Source organism: Cannabis sativa, chromosome 1 (assembly GCF_029168945.1).
Source record: "Cannabis sativa cultivar Pink pepper isolate KNU-18-1 chromosome 1, ASM2916894v1, whole genome shotgun sequence".
In the NCBI taxonomy this organism is placed as follows: domain Eukaryota; kingdom Viridiplantae; phylum Streptophyta; class Magnoliopsida; order Rosales; family Cannabaceae; genus Cannabis; species Cannabis sativa.
Window position 1 is genome coordinate 31,698,075 of NC_083601.1, and position 6,818 is coordinate 31,704,892.

The 6,818-nt window shown below is 46.1% G+C and overlaps 1 long non-coding RNA gene across 1 annotated transcript; it reads right to left on the reverse strand.

Moving 5' to 3' along the window:
• Window positions 1–6,158: 6,158 nt before the first annotated feature.
• LOC133029224 (uncharacterized) lies at window positions 6,159–6,523 on the reverse strand. Its single transcript, XR_009683375.1, has 2 exons — window positions 6,461–6,523; window positions 6,159–6,377 (listed from the first exon to the last, which is right to left on the reverse strand). It is a non-coding gene; the product is annotated as an uncharacterized LOC133029224 (long non-coding RNA).
• Between the last annotated feature and the right edge of the window lie 295 nt (window positions 6,524–6,818).

Genomic DNA, 6,818 nt, shown 5'->3' on the forward strand with positions numbered 1-6,818 from the left:
GCAGGTCAAGCTAAGTAAAATATCCTGACCCAAAGGGCAGGTCAAGCTAAGTAAAACATCCTGACCCAAAGGGCAGGTCAAGCTAAGTAAAATATCCTGACCCAAAGGGCAGGTCAAAAACATGCGCAAAAATAAAGAGCGTAAGTATGAAACCCTGAGCCAAAGGACAGGTTGAAATATATAAAGTGTGAAAAAAAAAAAGATCGCACATATATAAGAATAATAAAATATCCTAGCCCGAAGGTTAGGTCATACACATATAAATGGCCCGGGGACAGGCCTTAAATTGTCTCCCCTTCAAATAAAAGCTGCCGCCTGTAAGTAAATTGTTCTAAGGCAGCAGCAAGTATAGACAAAGAAAAAAAAAAGGAGTTATAAAGAGAACGGGTACAATCTGGGTCAATAATATGGCGGCTCGGTCGGCCGCCGCGGCGGAAGACGAGGTCCGATCCGTGCCTCAAGCTCAGCATCAAGTCTCTTCTTCTTCTCCCGAAATTTGGCAATCATGTCCTCGGGTTTGGGATAGAAAGAAAGCTTGATACTCTGATCATTGGTGGCCCAAGCCATGTAGGCCCATCATCAAAGCGCTTCGGGCACCGGGCATAGGAGACGGGAGAAAGGAGCTCGGCCCTCTTGGCCTTCCTGATAGACTGATCTTTGTAGTCCCGAAGCTCCTTCAACTCCGCAGCCAGAGCGGCCTTGGATTCGATATCCGACTGGTGAGTCTCCTCTAGAGACCTCACCTTGGCGGCCATTTCGTCCAAAGCCTCCCTGGCCTCCCGAAAATCCCGCCTAGCCTTCTCGGCAGCCTCGGTTTGAGCCCTTAGCTCCTCCTGATGATGGGCCTCCATCCTGCCTCTCCGCTGGGCCTCGGCCTGGATCATGTCCTCCGCCTGAGCCTCCCTCCGGATGGCCTCCTCCTCCCTGGCCTTGGCTTTCTCTTCCTTGGCCTTGGCCGCTGCTTCCTGGCGCTCGGCAGCCTCTTGATAGATCTGCCTCTCCGCCGTGAGATCCTGGAGGACCTTCCGGACGTCGTTCATGTCCCCAAAGTCGGACAGAGCGAAGCCGTGGTTTATGACATTCCTGGAGAGGCGACCAGCCTCAGCAGCAAGCTGAACCATAACGGGGTATAAGAAAAAACTTCTCAAAGGAAGAAAACAAAAGGCAAACAACAAAAAAGGAAATGCAAGAAATTGCGAAGTACTTACCACTGTGAGGGAATGGCTGAGGTCCTGGACCTGGAAGATGGAGTTCAGAGAAGCACAGGTGGCGAACTGTTTGGGCGCACAGCGTGTGAGCTGAGAAGCGAACTCACCGGTCATTTCCGCGGCAAAGGGAGCCAAAGTGGGCCCCAGGAGGGGACAGAACCAGTCCGTTAGAGGGTCCAGATTGAGGTTCCACGGATCATGATAGTCCGGATGATTGATACTCGCCTCAACCTCGGCCCGCAGAATCCTCCTAAGGGCCTCCACCTCAGCGTACCCCCGGGAGTACTCATCCATAGCATAGTTGTGTTTAGCTATGCGAAGCTCTTGCCTCACCTCATCCCCCGGGACCGGGGTAAGATCAATGTGAGGAGGAGCAGGATTTTCCTCCATCGGAGAAACCCCGCCGTCTAGGCCATGAGCGGGAGTGTCGGCCCTCCGAGGCCTCTTCGGCTCGTCCTGGGCAATCATCTTGCCCTTACGCTTGCGAATCAGAGCCACTTCAGGCTCCTCCTCGTCCTCCTCTGCTACCACTGGAAGGGCTTGAGGCTCTCCAGCACCCTCGGCGGCTTCCTCCGAGAAGCCCCACCCTTTCCCCTGGCCTTCTCCCGGAAGCACCTCCTCGTCATCCACTAAGTCGATGGTTTCGGGAGGAGCGCCGGAAGAAACCTTCAAGGAAGGGGCCGGGGGAGAGGGGGTGAAAGTCGGAGGAGCCACCGGAGTATGGACCCCGGCAAGCTGTTCCAGGATGGCATCCATGGAGGTACCTGTTCCAATAAAATAAGCAAGTGTTAGAGGCTCGTGAGAAACTGCTTACAAAAAGGTGCAGCAAATAAACTACTCCTACCCGGACTCCCTAATTCGGCCCTAGCAAAGTCCCGAACTTTAATGCTGGCAGCATCATCTCCAAGATAACTGTCCGAGGGCCGAAACCAGCTGGACGCTATGTAAGCCGACGAACCTAAGGGAATTGGTTCCGGAGGGCCGGGGCCCATCCGGGACCGACCTAGGTAATCTCCTAAGTTTGTGAAATAAAATTCCTTCAAATGATCCCCCCACCGGGTCGACGGCATCTTAAACCTACGGAGACGCTCGTCGAACCCTATGGGCCTACGACTGGTATATTCATCAACGGAAGGGACATACTGAATTATCAAAGGAGACTTACCACCAGCACCGAAGTCTTGCTAGCACGGAGCACCCGAGTTTGGTTCGGGGACCGAAGGCCGAGGCGGGAAGTTCGGTTCTCGAAGAACCTTCAAGACGAAGGGGTCCCCCGACGGAAGGACCTCCAATCTCTTCTTGAAGAATCTTGTCAAAAAATTTTGCCTCGGACTTCCCGCCAATGGCTTGGCTCCTCCGCACCACCGGGCTCCCCACGCGAAGCCCTCTCCCAGAGGCAGCCTGGGCACTAGAATACGCCTTCTCCTGGGCCTTCCGGCAGAGATAATCTTGGTACTTCTTCTCTGCCGTGGCAATGAGCTCATCCCGGAAGGCCTTCTCCGCGACCGGCGCCCTCACGTTAGGGCAGATAACCTTGGAGAGGTTGGAGTCATCCACGGATTGGTGAGAAAGGATAAGTTTAGCCTTCCTGCAATTCTCCGTGGTGACCAGGCCCCCGACGTCAAGATCGGCATGGTCGTAGGAGGCGAAGGCTTGGGCCCTTCGAAGGAAAGCCTGAGTGGTGAGCGTCCGCTGGTAAGGTGGGATCCGCACCCACTCCGTGAGAAGCTCCGGATGGTCCACGGCCCTAAAACCGGAGGAGAAGAAAAATCGGTGGCGGTACTCCTTAACATGAGTCTGCCTATTATACGGAACCACCCCTTCGTTAGCAGGGTGGATCCGGAACCCATAAAAACCGTCCTTAAGTTTGTCCCCTTTCTTGGGGACGGATACAAGTTCATAAAAATACAAAATCTCCGCCGGCCGGAGACCCCCGGCGCGCGCGAGTAAAAAATAAATAAGCCTGAGAGCAGGCGGTAAGCTTGAGGAATAAGTTGGTATGGCGCAAGGCCGACAAATACAAGAAAATTAACAAAATAATCCTGGAGCGGGAGCATTGCACCGGCCATCAGATGGGTCTGACTCCAAGCCCCGAAGCCATCATAATTGAGATTGGGCGTCTCCGAGTCACGGGGAGGCCGGTGGAAGGTCCTTGAGGTAGAGGGTTTGATTCCAGCCACATTAATGATGTTCTCCAGCTGGTGAGGGCAGGTCAGGGTCGACTGGAGCTCGGCCGCCTCCCAACCAGTGGCGCGGGATTTGTACCCTTCCTGGGCAACAGGTCCCAGAGAAACCTCCTCCAGGGTGGCAATATTCTTCCCCTTCTTCTTTGAAGACTTCGAGCCAGAAGCAGACATGTTATGCTCTGAGAAAAACAAAAGAAATAAAAAAAAAAACCCAGCAGTTAGGCTCCATACCAAACCCTAAATCAGAAAAAAGGGAGTGGGGGTCCCCTAACCGCTGGAAAGAGGCCCCCTCCGGACACGTGTCACCTGGGAAACTCAAAAGAGAATCCCTGAACAAGTGTCGGGTGCAGTAAAATCGCAGTAAAAGTGGTTTTGCAAAAAGGAAAAGAAAAGTCTTCCTATGCCCTAAGCAATTGCTAAACGAAGGATACACGGCCTTCTTCAAACGAAACTGTACGCCTACAACTAATACAGTGAAACGTAAAGCAGAACTCGAAGAACTCAAACACTCACACTCCAGAAATCTCTAAGTGCAAACCCAGAAAACAAACAAAATAAATGTAAGCATGTTATTATCTAAAGATGCAAAAAACTTACAGTTGATTGTTGAACTGGGGGTACTGGGTATGATTGAGCGAGAGTTGAGAAGCACTGGCAAAACCGAACACTGGAAACTTACAGGAAGTGTTTAAGTGTTAGGGCAGTTTGTGCTACTTCGAGGAATTTTCTCTCTGAGAAATTCAAGCAAAAATGGTAAGGAATGGAAAGTAACCGAAATGAAGGAAAGATGGTGGCTTTTATAGGCAAAAGTGCATGAGGAACAGGCGTCTTCACCTACCAATCGTACGGCAGGGGAAACGCACGATTCGAATTCCCAAAAGATCAACGGGCTAGATCAATCTACCATTGAGGCGGTGCAAACGTTTGAGTATCCGCCTGACACCATCAATGCGCCGCATCAATCATGGGGCGTGAAACGAATCGACCTCTGCAAAAGTGAATCACTGCATTTAATGCCATTATTAGACACACCTTCACGCGCCCCCAAGACGTATCATAAGACCGAGGAGGCGGCTGGAAACATTCCTGCGAACAAGCGTATTGTCGCATTAAATAACATCATTTAATGTGCCCCCACGCGCTCGAGGCTCGAGCTAGGGAAATGAGGAGTCAACTGGAGACACTTGAACAAGCCTTGGTTTATTTTTACTAAGTAAACAAGGCTTGGGGGGTAAATGTTGCTCCTAAATTCGCCCAATATACGTGGACCAGTCAAGAGGGGACACGTGGATCAAATTATTTGGGAAGAACTGCTAAGTCTTTTTATGACACCAGGAAGCGTTATTCGCATGGATCCCGGAGGATAGACCCGGAGTACAAGGTACTCCCGGAAGTGAGCATAGCTTGAAGGCACTCCGGGACGTGTCAGGTCTCTCCCGAGAGATCAAGTCGCATTTAATGCTGCATGGGAGGAAGCGTGTTGGGACTGTAACACGCAATAAAGTCTGACAGCACAACCCCCAAACAGCAGCGCTACAGTAATGATCATTTAAGTCTAGCGACGGCTACTCTGCGAAGGGTCACGTCAATCATAAGACAAAAAGGACCTTCTCCATAAAAACCCTACAGCACCTAGGGATTTGACCATGCATCACCCATGGTATATTCATCGGAAATGCCCAACCTTATGGATACTTACAGACACATGTGTAAGAACAATTCTAGGGATTGCCCCACCAAAACACTATAAATACCCCCTCAAAGCTCATTTAATGGGGTCGGAGAATCTTGGTTGCTAAAGAGCAAGAAGAGAAAAAACTCACCAAGAACATTCCTTGTATGAAAGAGAGAAACATTCTCCCAAGTGTAAAATCTGTATTAAAGATATCCATTAATAGCAGTGGCTCGTGGACTAAGGCTCATTAACGCCCCAACCACGTAAAAAGTCTTCATCTCGCTTTCTTACAGCTCATTATTATAATCTTATTTTACTAGTTGCCGAAAACCTCGGTCAACAAGTATCTATTTATATCTCTTGTTTTTATCGCTTTAATTCCTCTTTAGTGTGTTTTTTGTTTTTCAAATATTTACTTGGTTATACATATGTGTGTGTTAAATGAGATGGCATGAAGCTTGAGACTTCAGTTAGCCAATTAAATGAAAAGAAAATAAAAACAGTACGAGGCAAAAAAGATCAGCTGATTAATATGTTTTATACATAATGCAGCCTTTTGTGATAAGTGTAAAAATGCATGCATATAAAAGTTACTCTATGAAATGTACTAATAATTTGAAATATATATACTTTGATTCATGAAAAAATTTCATATAACAGATAAATTTTGTCTAATTAATTATTAAGTAATAAAACTTCAAATACCAGAATAAAAAGTTAAATAACATACCAGAAAAACTATATATCCATGTAGCAGCAATTAATTTATAAAAACCACACATATGTGCATATATTAAACTAAACCAAGCATATATAATCAAAAAGTTCAAAAATATTCTAACCGATCGAATTAAACCTCTAATAGCTATACCTTCAAAATACTAAACTAATTAAAATTATTGATAGTTATTGCATTATAAAAACATAAACCAATTAATATACACACATTATAATAAGCATATATTCGATCAAGAACTAATAATTATATATTAGTTACATGTTTTAAAAACATAATAATGAGTCTGCAGGAGAAGTGGTGGGAAATTGTATGGTCTAACAACACAAAGAGATCAGAGGTCTCTAAAAATAAAAAGGACAGTCAATGATAGTTTTGCTATTTGCACAATGCGAATTTGACATTTCATAAATGTAACCACTACATATACATATATTGTGACCCTCAGATAGCTAGTGTGACCAGCAGAAAATTACACCACTAAATTAAAATGAAATAATAAATAATCACTAAACAAGATAATAACTAACCCATAGGCTGGAAACCATCGAAGAGCACTGTGGTAGAAGAATCTGCATTACAGAAACTAATTGGTGAAACACTGTCATGACCCATAACAATGCAGATTAAACAGAACACCAATATAGATACTTACTTTCCTGCATCTATAAGGATGTTGCTTTTCCCAGATGTTGTGGCATATCGAATGAGGATGCTTTTCCCAGATACAGTTTTATTTTGTAAGAAATATAAGGAATCAATTTGAACTTGCAGAAAGTGCAGAAAAAGTACATAGGCCTAAATGATGAGCATTCATACCTCGCATGTCTTCAGAGGATTAGTCAAGCAGCTCACACGAGGAATTCCTTCACTTGTTCATGTACCCATAAAATAAATCGTGTAAATTTTAAAAATAACAAAAAAAATTTCAAAAATTGGGAATATACAGTTTGTTAGAGAGATATGTGGCTAAGATGATTTTTTTTTTTATTTAAAAAAAGATTGTTTAATTT